The sequence below is a fragment of the Anthonomus grandis genome, chromosome 22, assembly GCF_022605725.1.
Source record: "Anthonomus grandis grandis chromosome 22, icAntGran1.3, whole genome shotgun sequence".
Classification (NCBI taxonomy): Eukaryota; Metazoa; Arthropoda; class Insecta; order Coleoptera; family Curculionidae; genus Anthonomus; species Anthonomus grandis.
In genome coordinates, this window is record NC_065567.1 from 20080391 (window position 1) to 20094986 (window position 14596).

Below are 14596 nucleotides of genomic sequence, written 5' to 3' on the forward strand. Positions count from 1 at the left end.
GTATATTACAATTAAGGAAATAGAAATAACCGTCCACATATCTACACCAGTTCAAAATCTCTCGGTTGTTGTCAGTTATTATAAAATTTGATTCCAAATAGTCCATGAAAACATCCGCCAACAGAGTAGATAAGCACCTGTTAAGTAATTTTGTATTTATTTAACTATAATTTTTTTTAACTTTTAAGAATTAAGATTATTGCTATTTATTTTGCTATCCTTTCTAATAATATTTACACTTTCAGATTTAGGTACTATTATAAAAAAATTGGTTACATCAAAAGAAACTAATAGATAATTATTAGGAAATTGCAAGTATGTTAGTTTATTTATAAGATCAGTAGAATTTTTAACACTATTAAATTAGTTATCAATATAGGATGAAATTAAATGAAAAGGAATTTGGAGTGTTGGTAAAAGTAACCACTGGTGTTATTGGAATGTCAATTTTATTTAATTTGGGTAAACCCTAAAGACGTGGAGTTTCAGGGTTTTTGGATACGAGGATATACGAAGCATTGCATTCTTCTAAAAATTGATCTTTTTTTTTTTATAAGACTAGAAGATTTTCTGACAAAGCTGTTAAAATAACTGGAGATTTATAATTTTTAGTTATTTTTTACTCAAAAAAAAATCAACTTTGAATATATAAAGTGTTTTTTATAATTAATAAACAATATTTATCTTTTTTCATATAATCACAAAACTAGATTATGATTTTTTATTTTGTTATTAATAGATTTTAGGACCTCGTGTAAAGAGTTTGATTTTTCCTAAATTGATTTAATTTACTAAATATGCTCAATGACTATATTAAGTTCAACTAGAAAAGAAAGTAAATCACTTTCCAAGAATTTCTTATTTTAAACAATGCTTTGCCGAGAAAAAGTCCAGTTCAGTTGTATCAAAATTGACGTTAGATGAGTTTTTAACCCTGAAATCATGAAAAACAGGTGCAGAAAATTTATAAGAATTCTGTTCTTTCCTATATTAAAGGGAATTCTTATCTAATTTTTGTCTTAATTTAATATATTTCATTTGCTTTTTAGTGACAATCGAGTCCTGCACATCATTGAAAAAAAGTTTGTAAGTTTTCACTATTCTAGCCTTTACAGAGATCAATATAAATCGATATTAATTTACAATTTATGAAGTTAGGTCTAGCATAATATTTGCAAACTTTAGACTTAATTAACTTAAGTTTTAGAGAGGATGTATGTTTAACAGGAACATTCTTTGAGTACTTCAAATCAGATCTAGGAAAAAACGCATATGAAATATTGGACATAAAAAATATGTTCAACATTTCAGAAATTATAAATAACTTTAAAGTCGTGATATAAGAAATATACCAGTAAGGCAAAACAAGTAAGAAAAATTTGTTAATTTTTTTTTAAATGTGGCATATATACAAATATATATAAAAAAATAGCAAAGACTTTATCTGTCTAAAATAAATCAAAAATCACTTTAAATATTTATGGGATTCGGGCATAAATGGATCAATTAAAAAAAGCTTCGTTAATCAAGTGTTTTAAAAACTAATCCCAGAAGAATAGTAAACCAAATATCAAAACAAAAACTTTAAGAAAATTAGACATACAAATGTTTTTTACAAGTAGTCCGAGTTCAAATCATTAGTAATACATCAAACAATAAAAATATATAAAACCAAAATTCTTTCAACAAAATAAACGAGCAAATGCGTGCAAAGGGAAAAGCTTCTCTTTGCAGAAAAGACCATATTATTCCCTAGAATGTCAATTTTTCTTTTATTTTGGCTTAGACTAACTCTAATGCGATTCCTTATCTACAGTCTCTTATAAATGAACCTAAGTTGTTGAGGATCTCATGTAGTTAACGTTTATATTTTCTTTTTTTTGTGACCGCTCAGCTTGTCCCTTATATTTTTTTTGATTAGGTTTATCGCAGACCAAGAAGCCAATTTCGACTATCTTAAGCTCGAAACATAATTTCCTTTGCTAACGCCTTAATTTTGTAAAATCCTTCTGCTAATTAAATTGCCTTATTTGTACAAGATGGGGCTTTTTAAATATAGCTGACTTTAATTACAAAAGTAAACTAATATAACCCTTAATTCTTTAAGGAGATTACTTGCCGCCTAGAAAATGTAGTAAGCATTGTTTAGCTAAAAGTAATTGCTACATTACCTTGATTATAGTCGTTTTAGGCCAGTTTTGGCCATAATTGAACTGTTTTTAACAAATGAGTTTATGTAACTAAGTTCAAATAATATGTTCATCGTATTAAATAATTGTAAAAATGTATATTGTAGATCCGTTGCCCTCTTTTAAATAAATACGCATAGTACTCATATAAGTTATGCTTTTTTTTAAGATTAAATGCAACTACCTTGATATAAATAATATTTGTGAGCCTTTTGGTTTAATTTTATTGCGTTTAAAATAGCTTATAGATATAAGAATTTATTTATTAAAGTATATACGTTATGGAAATTAGTTTCACAAGCAAAATGTCAATGTCAAAATATCCATTAAGCCTCTAAAAGTCATCTACAGGTTATCTGGGTGAACTTCTCCATAATTATTAAGTTATTCAATTTATCCTTTAGTTAAATTAGTTTAGGGTTTCAGTTAATCCTTAGATAATAGCGAACCAATATATATTGAAAATTAGTGGCTTGAGATCATATTAAGCATTCTTAATGAAATGAGGAGTCAGCTGCATGGAGTTGTGCTGCAGTAATATTTGATTTAGCTCTAAATGCTATATTTTATTTCATCAAAACAGGAATAGTAAATAAATTGATCAGTTTAATATTATCGATTAAAATACTCATTTCGCGATAATTAAAAAGCTAAATGTTTAAAATCTATCAAATGAGAAAGTCGTTGGTGTACCCTGCGGTATCATTCCGAGGGGGAAAGTTCGGATTAATTAATCTAGAATTACTACGTAGAGTGATCTATATTTCATTCGAAAATCAGATTAGGAAAACCGTCACTTTTAAAAATTAAAAGTTACTACCATCTTAATAACTTATTTAATGAAAATAAATGCTCGAAGTGAAATTATTTAATGCTTTAAGTAGTATCTTCTTTAGTTAATATTTGAAGGTTTGATTTTTTTGAAAAATCGAAATTGAATTTTGACGAATATCTAAACAAAAACCAAAAAGCAGCTCGAGTTTACTTTGATACATCAGGCCTTAATACATTAGGTCGTAAATGCCCCTGTGCATTAAAAGACTAAGGCATTGTATGAATTTTTATGCATTCGTATAAATTATTTTAACTGTATTTAATTTGTAATAACATATGCCATTGCTTTTTGGGATCTTCAAAGAATTAAATGAACTGCATTAAAGGCCAGAAGATAACAAATGTCACATGCATTTTGGGTCTTGATTCAGTGGTATTTTGTGGAGAACATTAATGAATTGTATTGATGAAACTTCACTATTAATCATAAAGGTATTTACGAACTGAACCTAACAATATAGATTATGTAAAAATATTTTGCCAATAATAAATATAGATTGAACGGCTATATTTAGACTGATTATAAGAATGAATTTTTAAAGTACTAAAAAATATTTTAGTGCATTAAATGATTCTGTTTTCCAGTCTAAATATTGACTATGTAAAAGCGATAATAGAGGAGGTCATAAAGCGTGAGTTATATCATCTGTCTATATGCAAATAAAAAAATATATATTAATAGATATTATATATCATTAATTAAGCAACATTTAAAGCAAAAAAGGTTATAGTTTTTGAAACAATTTTTTTTTTTTGAAATATAAAAGGTTAAAAGGATGACTTATAGCAAGTATCTAGTATGTATAATTAGCTCTAGTAGCTTTGGCTTCGATCTGATTAACGAAATATCCCGATAAACGTAGGGCTATTGAAAGCAATAATTTTGAAAGGTTAATTAAAAAACCGCCCGTTGATAAAAAAGTGGCCTTAAACGATGCTCGATTATTAATTTTTCAATTTTTCTTTTAATTACCAATATCGCTATCTCAGAAAATTATTATCCATTTATTTCGACAACTTAATTGGTTTCTTGAAAATTTAAGCATTTCGCTGGAGAACTGAATTCGCGATTGCGGCTTACTTTCCGAAAATCCAAAGACTGGATTATTTTAGTTTTGCAAAAATTAACTCCTTATCCTGAAATAAAGGACAAAAAGAGCCAAGAAGAATAAAATAATAAGCCAGCCGCTGCCTAAAAGAACGCCATCGTCAAATTAAATTTTGCAAAATTGGATTGCAGATTTGAAAGGCAAATTAGTAATCAATTAAGAAATTTCAGATTTAATTGGTTTCATAAATTAGGATTTATTAACAGCTTTTTTAAGGCACTTAATTTAAACGCTTTCTCCAAGTACCTTATAAGTTCACTTCTATATTCCAATTAATAATTCAGTTACGAACCTTCTTTAGTAAGCTCTAAAATTGCTTTGCAACATTTTTTTATGATTGCAATGGAAAAGTAGTACATATTTCGTACAGGCAAAATCCAGATAAGAGTAGACAATATATTTTAAAGAAAAAGTCTAAAACGTCAGCAACATAAAATCCAATTACCTGACCACATCTTTTTATATGACTATAAGCTAGATTTATGTGTTACTGCATGGTCGTCGTTACGATTACGTCTTTCAGGTAAAAACCGAAAGTGATGGTTTTAAACCTGTCGTACATGTACAGTCTCGAGTTTGAAATTGTGGATATTTTTTTAAACCTTTAGTTCAACATAGTGTATTTGGAAAAGGATTTTATAAGAGTACATAAAAGTAACCTTGTGATTAAGTAATATATTTAGAGTTACGTAACCTACATTTTCGATAGTGCTTATTTTGTTACTTTTTACTACTTTGCACAGGTGTATCAAATAGACATGTAATTTCCGTTAAATATTATCAATTCAAATTAGCGCATTTCGGTATGTAACTATAGTTGACGATTAGCAGAAGTCACAATTAGCTTAAAAAGGATAATTAAAGGCAACTGCTGTAAGCTGTAAAGCGCTGGCAGCATCATTTACTAAATCAATACGGGCCTTATAAAGTTCGGCGAGCAACGTGGGAATAAAATAGGCAAAATAAAATCACAGGTACTGCATATCTCTTATTATAAAAATAAAAATATTGTACTACAGGGCATATTTTAAGATAAACAAAGTAATTAAATATGTAAATTGGAGTGAAAAAAAGTCAAAAACTCAACAAAGATTTCTTTTATAAAATTCCAACTGCAACAAGAGTTATACTTAAGGAAAATTAAAATTTTCGCTCGGGAGCAAGTTTTTCTCATTTCAAAAGCGTTATATTAACAAGCAAAACTATGTATAAGGTAATTTACATAATATTTACACACATATGCTGCATAATATTTTATCTGATATGAAAGTATTCAGCTGTTTAAACAAGGGAACCCTGCGAATACTTAATTTAACTTTAACCATATACTCTGCCTCTCGTATCTCTCTTTTTAATTTTTTTTCTCCTTAAGAAAAATAATACGATTATCTGGAAACCAGGTTTTACTGGTTTTTATACTGGTTTTAATAAGGTATGGTAAAATAAAATGGAAAACACCTAATGACTAATAGTTCGACTTTTCTAATTCAAGTTGCAATACCCATGGTGTTCTCAGTTTAGCAAAAAAAGCACAATCTAAATTGTCTCTATTATGGTCGACAGCTTGTACTAAAATATATTGGAAAGTGCTGCAGAAACTGTCATAAAAAGTTCTGATAGTAGATCGACTTTAAAGGGCCAAGTGAAGAAAGTCGAAAGTGGTAGGAAAAATCTAAAATTCCATTTATGTAGTTATAGAAAAAACTGTAATTGTCGACCAAAATATAAAAATGGTTGAGTATATTTTCGGTAGGAGAAATAGGCTGAAATAAAAAAAGATAACATAAATACAAGAATTACCGAAACTAGTGATGAGCACAGTTTAGGAGAAAAGGTTGTACAAAATCTTGTAGACGACAATAACAATGTTAATGACGATAACGTAAATAGAAAAAAGATGCGAATGCTAAAATCTAACAGGAAATAGAGGTAATCTCCAGTAACTTTGATATAACTAAACATAACTTTATAAAATCAAATTCTACTCGGGGAGTAGAAAATTAAAATAGGATTTCTCAAGAAGATATTCAGACCTTCGAAATGCATTTTTACAAACCACCTGGAAAAATTAATTTTAAAATTGTTGAGTCGTAAAAAGCGCATAATATTTGGATCTAATCAAATAATGCATAACCTAAATGCACACGATAAACAGTTTTCCTTGCAAGTATTTAAGTAAATCATTACTGTGAAATATTATTATGATCTCATGATAAGACTCTAAATATGCAAAACGTGGTTAATCGTGAGCCATTATGAGTTTTCTTTTTTAAATTAAAAACTTAAAGATAGCAAGACTATTTAATGCCACAGAATAGAATAGAGATAAGATTCTGCTAAAAACCTATGATGAAGCTCTTCCTGAAAATGTTAAGTCGTTTTTCGATATTCCTGAAGAAATTAAATATAATATTTTAAACTTAAAAAACAGTTATATAATTAAATAATTCATAAACGCCAGTGTCTTCTTATCTGTAAGCTAAAGGTCGTAAAAAATAATAACAGAAGAAAAATAATATTGCAAGGCAATTCAATCCTTAGTGAAAAAATGCAATATAAATAAACTGTCATTTAACTTATTTTAGACTGTTTTAAAATATATCATTTTTATACTTGCGCAACATATTAAATTACGTTACTATGTATTCCTACACACATCGTCTTTCTTTTCTGCAATTATGCGCCGCCAGAACTACAAAAGTGTCCTAATGAACTTTTTAATAATCAAAAGAGGTGGCGACCAAATATTGAAATTACAGTATTTATTTCGGAACTTCAAAGGAAGGATTCCACTGTGCTTTATTCTAGTTTTCTTTCGCTAGAGCATACACAAAAACGTCATTCTTTCTCAAATTCTTTTTTATTTGTCCTTTGGCAACAAAGGGAACTTCCTCATGATGAAAATCGATATGAAGTTCTTTAAATTTAAATGTGAAAGGGAGTACATTTTGCAACTTTTATTACATAAAGCATAAAAAAATTTTAGAGGATGACAAAGAAATTACGATGTTGGTTATGTGAGGCGTTTTATGGTCGAAAGCTTTTATGGATGAGCATGGCGTTAGTTTGATAACTTTTTAGTTGTTGTCATCAAAACCGTATGTCGTTAAGATAATTAAGGGATTTTTACGATGACATTTTATTTAAACATACATTAAAACGAGCAAAATTTCTTTGTGTACATTTCTAATTAAAAATATCATTATCCAATCTAAATTAATTAATGTCCATTATGTAATTTTCAATAAAATCGCTATAAAGTTGGCATTTTATATAAAACAGTTGATATTTACAATTGATGACTCAATTGTGATTACATGTTTGTATTTCGATTCGCCTATATCATTTATAAACGAACAATTATTGTCACCAACATGTTGTTTTAAGTTGCGGCGAGATATAGTTGAGGATTTGACATATACACAGTGGACTCCAAGCAAATGCATTTCAGGGTTGTTAAACACCAAACAAACAGCTTGTAAATTTATCTGTTTAGTAAGCATGTTACTGTTTCTATTACTGTTTGACCTACCATAATATTTGCTTAAATTAATCAAAGCTAGAGAAGTGTGATTTGATTAAAATGTATTTTTATTTTAGTATTAAACTATATAGGCTTTATTTATTAAGAAATAAATAAATAGATTTTTTACATAACAGCGAATAAATAAAGCAGCTTAATAGGATTCATTTAGATTATTTAAGCACCAAAACCAGAAAAATTGAAAAATTAAATACTGGGGTAGTTCAGTAATTAGTTTTAGTACTCATGTGCATGATCAGTATGCAGGTGAATGGTAGAAATTTCATTTGTCCACTGTGCTTAGATTTGGTATGCATATTTGCAGATATGTTAAAAAATTGTAAATAAAACACGTTCTTGTTTTTATAATTCTCTTTAAATTTATGTTTAAAATAGTAATATCCATTAAAACAAACTAATACAATCACACAATAAACGTCGGGCTCCTCTAAAAAGAAACTCGTTCTTTCTCTATTCTGGTATGAAATTGGCCACGGTGCCATATCTGATTATCTGGCGGATTTTCCCCTCAGAATCAGACACGTTTTCTCCCTTATAACACCCCTGAGCATAAAGGGTTTTTTTTCCCAATGATCGTTATCCGAGATTAATAACCTATACAAAACGCGTTGCGGCTGATTCCGGTAAAATCATTTTCTTTAATTGGGTTAATAGGGATCCGATTATTCTCTATTAATTTTTTAATATATGAACATTAAAAAATTTATAGAGAATTATAATTAAATATTAGTTTTTAATAGTTACTAATTAATAAATACATGAATATAGTTCTACTCTATGATGTTTTTGCACATAAGAGGTCAGAGCATATACATGGCGTTTTAGAATCCGAAGATTTATTTTAAAATTTAACCAGTGGCATGTATTAAGAGCGCCAATACATATTAATAAATATTTATTATCTTTCTTTATATTTATTGCTAATAGTTTAAGTAATTAGATGAAATCAGATTAATAGTCAATGCATCACAAAATTACTATAGATAGTCAAAGAGCCTATGCAAAAAACCTATTTAACTTTAAAATTTTTTTTTTCATAAATTTTAAAGTGTACAATTAGCATCTTATTATAAAACACACTGTCTAATCACATTTATTGATAATGGTAGAATATCTAAAAACTCAAGTTACTAAAGGTAAGATTAAGACCGACTACCGATGGAATTGTTATTAAAACATTAAAAGCAACAGAAAAAAGACATATAACATCTAATATAATTTTAATATAAATTCCTATAATAGTAACCCAAGCAACACATCATATATTATTATCGTTAAATATATATTTCAATAAGTTTTTAGTTAATTTTTGGTTTTGGTATATTTATCAACCGTATAGAGTCACGGTATATTCATTAAACTGTAGAATGAATATACGTATATCATGATTCATGCATATACGATTCTGCTTACAAAAGTAACAAAATTTAGAAAAATTGACACAGCATTTACATATCTAGTTTCTAAACTTGATTACGACGACTCAAATATTTTATAAAAGCTCTTCTGAAAAATCACTGCTTTTTATCCATAGTATCCAATCTAATAGCACTGTTTTTATATTAAATATTTATTAATATACATATATATTATTATATCAAATTTAAATAAACAAACTGTGTTATTAGATTAGATATTAACGATGAACCCAGCTGCTATTCATGCGTATTATTTTGAAAAACAATGATTTTTGAAAACAATTTCTTATTGGTAGGGTAAGAAAATTATAGGTGATAAAAAAATCTATAGTTTTTATATCTATAGTTGTCTCACATAACATCCAAAATTTAATTTTTTTTTGGCTCTAGACAACTTGTCATTATCTAGGTTCAATTACTAATACAATTTTTAAATTAAATCTATTTGTATATTCATCGGATATTTATTAAACTGTAGAATATACGTATATCATATACGATTCTGTTTACACAAGGGAGAAACTTTTCGGCATTTAAAAAAATTGACAAGGAATTTATACAGCTAGTCATTAAACTTAACCGCTACACCTCAAATATGTGATGAATAAATGCAATATGAAAAAATGCAGCGGCGTACTTTTTTTTTATTAAATAATATTTACAATAAATTCCTTATGGATGACATTGATAATTTTTTTTGTACGTCTAAAAATTGACTAATATGAATAAAACATAAACATGTAACTAAATTCCTCAACGTATATCACACGGACATTTTATCCTGTATTTATAGTTCAACCAAAAATGTACATCTGGTGTAAACCAAAAATAAATGTTTATTTAACTCTTGTGTGTTGCTTGGGAAATATAATATTATTCTTATTAATTAACACAGCATTTTAATGTTGAATGAAATGTCATGTCGACATTCTAATCGATTTAAAACTAAAATAGTCGCAGCATTTGTAAACATGTAGCAACTAGTAATAATTTGTACGATCTCACGGGGGCAAATTCTTTGCTGGATGTAACAAGGTCGCATATTCGAGTTTTTACATATAGATATTTTACTACCGATAGTATTAATCAATAGTTTGTTAAAAAAATACATTTTATTTGCCCTTTTATTGTGAGAACTTTCTAATCTTTGAAAATATTACAATAATCAGTGATATGTGACCATCGATCTTAGTCCTAGTCTACGTCTAGGACCAAGCAATAAAAGATATTGTCTGCATCAAAGTCCAAAAAGAAAATACATCAACTTGTGTTATGACCTTGACATATGTTTTTTAGGCTCAAAACTATTTAAAATTTAATTAAATATGCTTATTAAAGCAACGAGCTCCTTATTGACGATCAATTGTCTTTTTTAAGTTAACATCGTGCTTTAAATTTATTGTGCCGGTAAAAAAACATTTAAAATAAAAATAACCGTAATAAAAGTGCCATTATAAATCCATTAGTATTCTTGATATTTCATTTGAGAATTAAACTTTCATAAAAATTCCAGAGGAAGAATACTAGGCTGGAATTTAATAGATTTTCCCACCTGCCGAGCGCATATGTATTGGAATTCGGAAAAATTATCGTAAAAGTTCTTTTGTTTTATCGTGAAATTTAAAAGCCAGCTGTAAGATGAAATCGAGGTATTTCATTTTTTTTTTTCAAATGGAATTTTTTTGTTCCTTTTGTGGATTCCCTTTTCGCTTATGAGGGAGAAAAGCGATAAAATATTTTGTTAACGGTAAATTTAAAAAAATGCTTTTTTCCGTTTTTTTTTCACTTGTTTAGTGTAATTTTCAGTCATTTATAATATATTGGCAGTTTTTCTTTAACATATTCGTTTTAAAAATAGCAACCAAAACGGTCAAATGACCAAATAACAAATGCAAATGCACATAAATAATTCAAACAGCGTGAATCTACGGCCTGGCACCTTTTTAAGATAGTTTGAAACACGTTAGCCCCAGGGCCATTAAAAATTCATATTTAAGTTAATGTCCCGCAAAACACTTTCCTGTAAAATATAAAGCTATGGTTGCTGCTTTACAAACATAACCAAATTAAAGATACTCCGGGAAACCACTAAATTATGTAAACGCTTTTACCGGCACAATTCGTTTTAAATTATTTTTAACCATCGGACTCCTTCCTATTTGCTCGTGTTGTTTTTTAATTAAAACTTCATTTTTTTTTTCGTTTGTTTTATTGCAATCGTTTATTTATAGTTTAGATTATTATATGCTAAAGTTCTTGACTGATTGACTAAATTTTATTGCAAAATACAATGATTTTTTTGATATTCAGTTAAAACGAATAAAAAATAAATTATTTTGAAAATGTTGATCAATTGTTATAGAAAACTATTTGTTTCTCACCAACGTTTCGAATCATATTTAATTCATCTTCAGGGCTCTAAAATAGATAGAAAGAAATGGTGTTAAATATTTTTTACTTTTTTCTTCTTGCTATTTTCTATAAATACTTGTTAAAAAATAATACAAAATTATTATAAAAAGCATTAGTTAACATACAATGACATATCATAAAGCTTCAAGAAGAGAAAGATTGAGTAATTGTCTTTTGAAATATATTTTGTTTTAATTTTGAAGCGTAGCCGAATTAACAATTATCCAAGAAAACAGGGTTCGTTTTTATTTACAAAAACCGTCAAAAATACCTTTATATTAGCAAGATTCTTTTATTCTTGTAAATTCTTCCTTATATATAAAATAAAGTATTGTTAAAGCTACAAGACTAAAAATTTGTAGAGCAAATCATTCAAAAGACAAGTTAAAATTAGTGTTTATGATTTTATTATTTCTTTTACGATTCCTTATGAATTATTTTACTTACACTGCTTTATTAGTGACAAATCCACAATGTTTGCATCCTCTCAGAACAAATCTCTTTGCAATCGAGTCAAAGTAGTTGGATATCCTTTCACAAGGTAATTACGTACTTAATAAATTAGCTAATAGTTTTTCATAAAAAGCATTTCATTTAATTACATTTTATTTATCAGGGAGAAGTAACGTGGTTACGATTGATAATTGTATGATCTCAACTTATATGTATTTAAATTTACTAAGATACTTTGTGCTTTCCTGTTAGTAGATTGCTTAGACTATCTGTAGGAGAGCCTTGAACTTAAATAAATAAATATTGGCCTTTAAGGTTTTATACATTACTTTTACTGCATAGAAAAAAAGGTCTTTTAATTTATTCCAGGCATTTGAAGGAATAAAAATAATAGTACAACTATCTGAAAAAGAATTAATGATGTAAACTGTCTCAAGAAAACTAATTCTTACTACCTTGGATATACCAAAATATAACTATCTGGAATGCATTTACGTGGCATGATTTCAACTATCAGGCAAATCTTTTAATTTTTTCCAGACAGTTGAAGGCATAAAAAACTATTAGTTTCAACTACCTAGAAGGTAATATTTCAACTTGGACTTTAACTGCCTAGAAGAACACCTGAATTCCTTTAAGGTAAGGAAACATCTTTTGAAATTGCTTTCAGGCAGTAGAAAAGTAAAACATGTTACAATTGTACAAAAATCATTATGAATGGAGAAAATTTTATGGGTAAAAAAGCAGTTCTGCATTTTTCTTCAAGGATTTAAACATTACATTAGCTGCCTTAAAAAAAATTAATTTTATATTCTTTCCGGCAGTTAAAGAAATAAAAAAATAACAGTTTAACTCCTGGTAGAAGATTCTAAGAAAACTTTTTAGGCATTTTCGTATATAATCATTTTTCAAGCGAATATAGACATTCAGTCAAAGTTTCCAGGCGATCATAGTAATTTGTGTTATTTTGCAGGCATTTGTCTTCATTACTGTTTATTTCCAGGCCATTAAAATAATTTGTTGACGAAGAAATTTAAAAAAAATTCAGGTAGTTTCATTTTAATATTTTTTTAGGCAATGGTCCTCATTACTTATTATTTTCAGATAGGTGAAGCATTTTTGACTTTTTCAACTGCCTGAGCAAGGTTACTAAAAAATATGCCAGGAATTTAATATACCATGTTTGTGATGTTTCCGGACAGTTGACGTTTTAATAACATATTTCCAAAAAAAAATGCAAAAACGTGCTATGCATCCTATAAAGTTATGCTTAAAAACACGACTTATTATTAAAATGAGTTATCAATCCTAAGACGATTTATAAGCGAATATACTTATTCATTCAATATTTCTGGGTAGTACATAAATAATTATAATATTACATCTCCAATAAATAATATGTTATAAATTCCCAAGTGTCTTAATGGATGTTAGTATATTTATTATTAAAATAAAATAAATTAGAAAGTGTTGCATATTGGAACATGGTTTAGGATACATTGAAACATGGTTGATCTTTACTATGTTGGAGTATTTTATTTAAAGACTATTTTTAGGTTAAGCGTTAGAATTCCTTAGTTTTTTTTTAGCTTTTTTCTGGTTGTAAACTTGGCATATAATTACTATCACTTCGTTTATAGTATTTGTAAAGTCTTTCTAAATAAATAAACGCCAATCTTTACAAAGAAAATGTTTACATAAGGAAGTATGTAAACTGTAGATTAAATCTTATACGTCAGATTTAAATTTTATTTTTTTATTATTGCATATTAATTTCCGATTTAATAACACTCCACAAAAATTTTTCTTTTTCTGGCTAACTAATTCAATCATTAATAATTCATTTTCTTTCATAAAATTTCTTTGATATAACGATATCAAAAACTCCTTTTACATTAAAAAAAAAAACTCTTTAATTCGTTTCCAATAAAACTCTAAGATTTTCAATTAAGCTCGTTTAGTGTTCCTGAATAAAACCGGTAGTCGAACCTCAAAAAGCCACTTCATTAAAATTCATTTATATATTTCATTTGAAATTCATTGTGAGCGCAAATATTTAAATACCAAAACAAACCCTGATAATGATAAATATCAATATTTCCCGCCTAATTGCTTCTCCCCCGAGCCGTCAAAAGTAATTTATAATTAATTAACACATTTTGGGGAATTTTCGAGCAGGAAGAATAGAAAATCGAGTTTTTTTTATCTGTGCAGCTGATAAAGTAATATCGGGTAAGTATAAAAAAGTAATGAAATTAAATAGGCCAAGCCGTAGGGAAATCCGTACAAATCCAATAAAATCGCTGCTTATTTCGCGATTAAGAGTTGAATAAACTTTATAACTAAATCGATAGAAATTGAATAATAGATTCTTTACGAATCAAGTACATAGGGAAATCTTATAAATAATAATAAAAAATAAATGACAAAAGAGCAAAATGTGAAATTTTTATATTATATCACATAAAACTATTACATGGATAGCCTAAGGTTGCCCTGCATAAATAATCAAGGAAAATCAATATTATGGCCAAACACGAATTTAAAGGCCGAAATGGAATTCACTAGGTACATTTTAGTTAACACGTTTCCTCTACACTTTTTTTCGTCAAGGTTCTCCCCATCCATGATGAATAT

At 27.7% G+C, this 14596-nt stretch overlaps 1 protein-coding gene across 4 annotated transcripts in view; it reads right to left on the reverse strand.

The window, feature by feature from the left end:
• LOC126748430 (agrin-like) overlaps positions 1–14596 on the reverse strand; it is a 434242-nt gene that overhangs the window by 183523 nt on the left and 236123 nt on the right. The window lies entirely within an intron of this gene.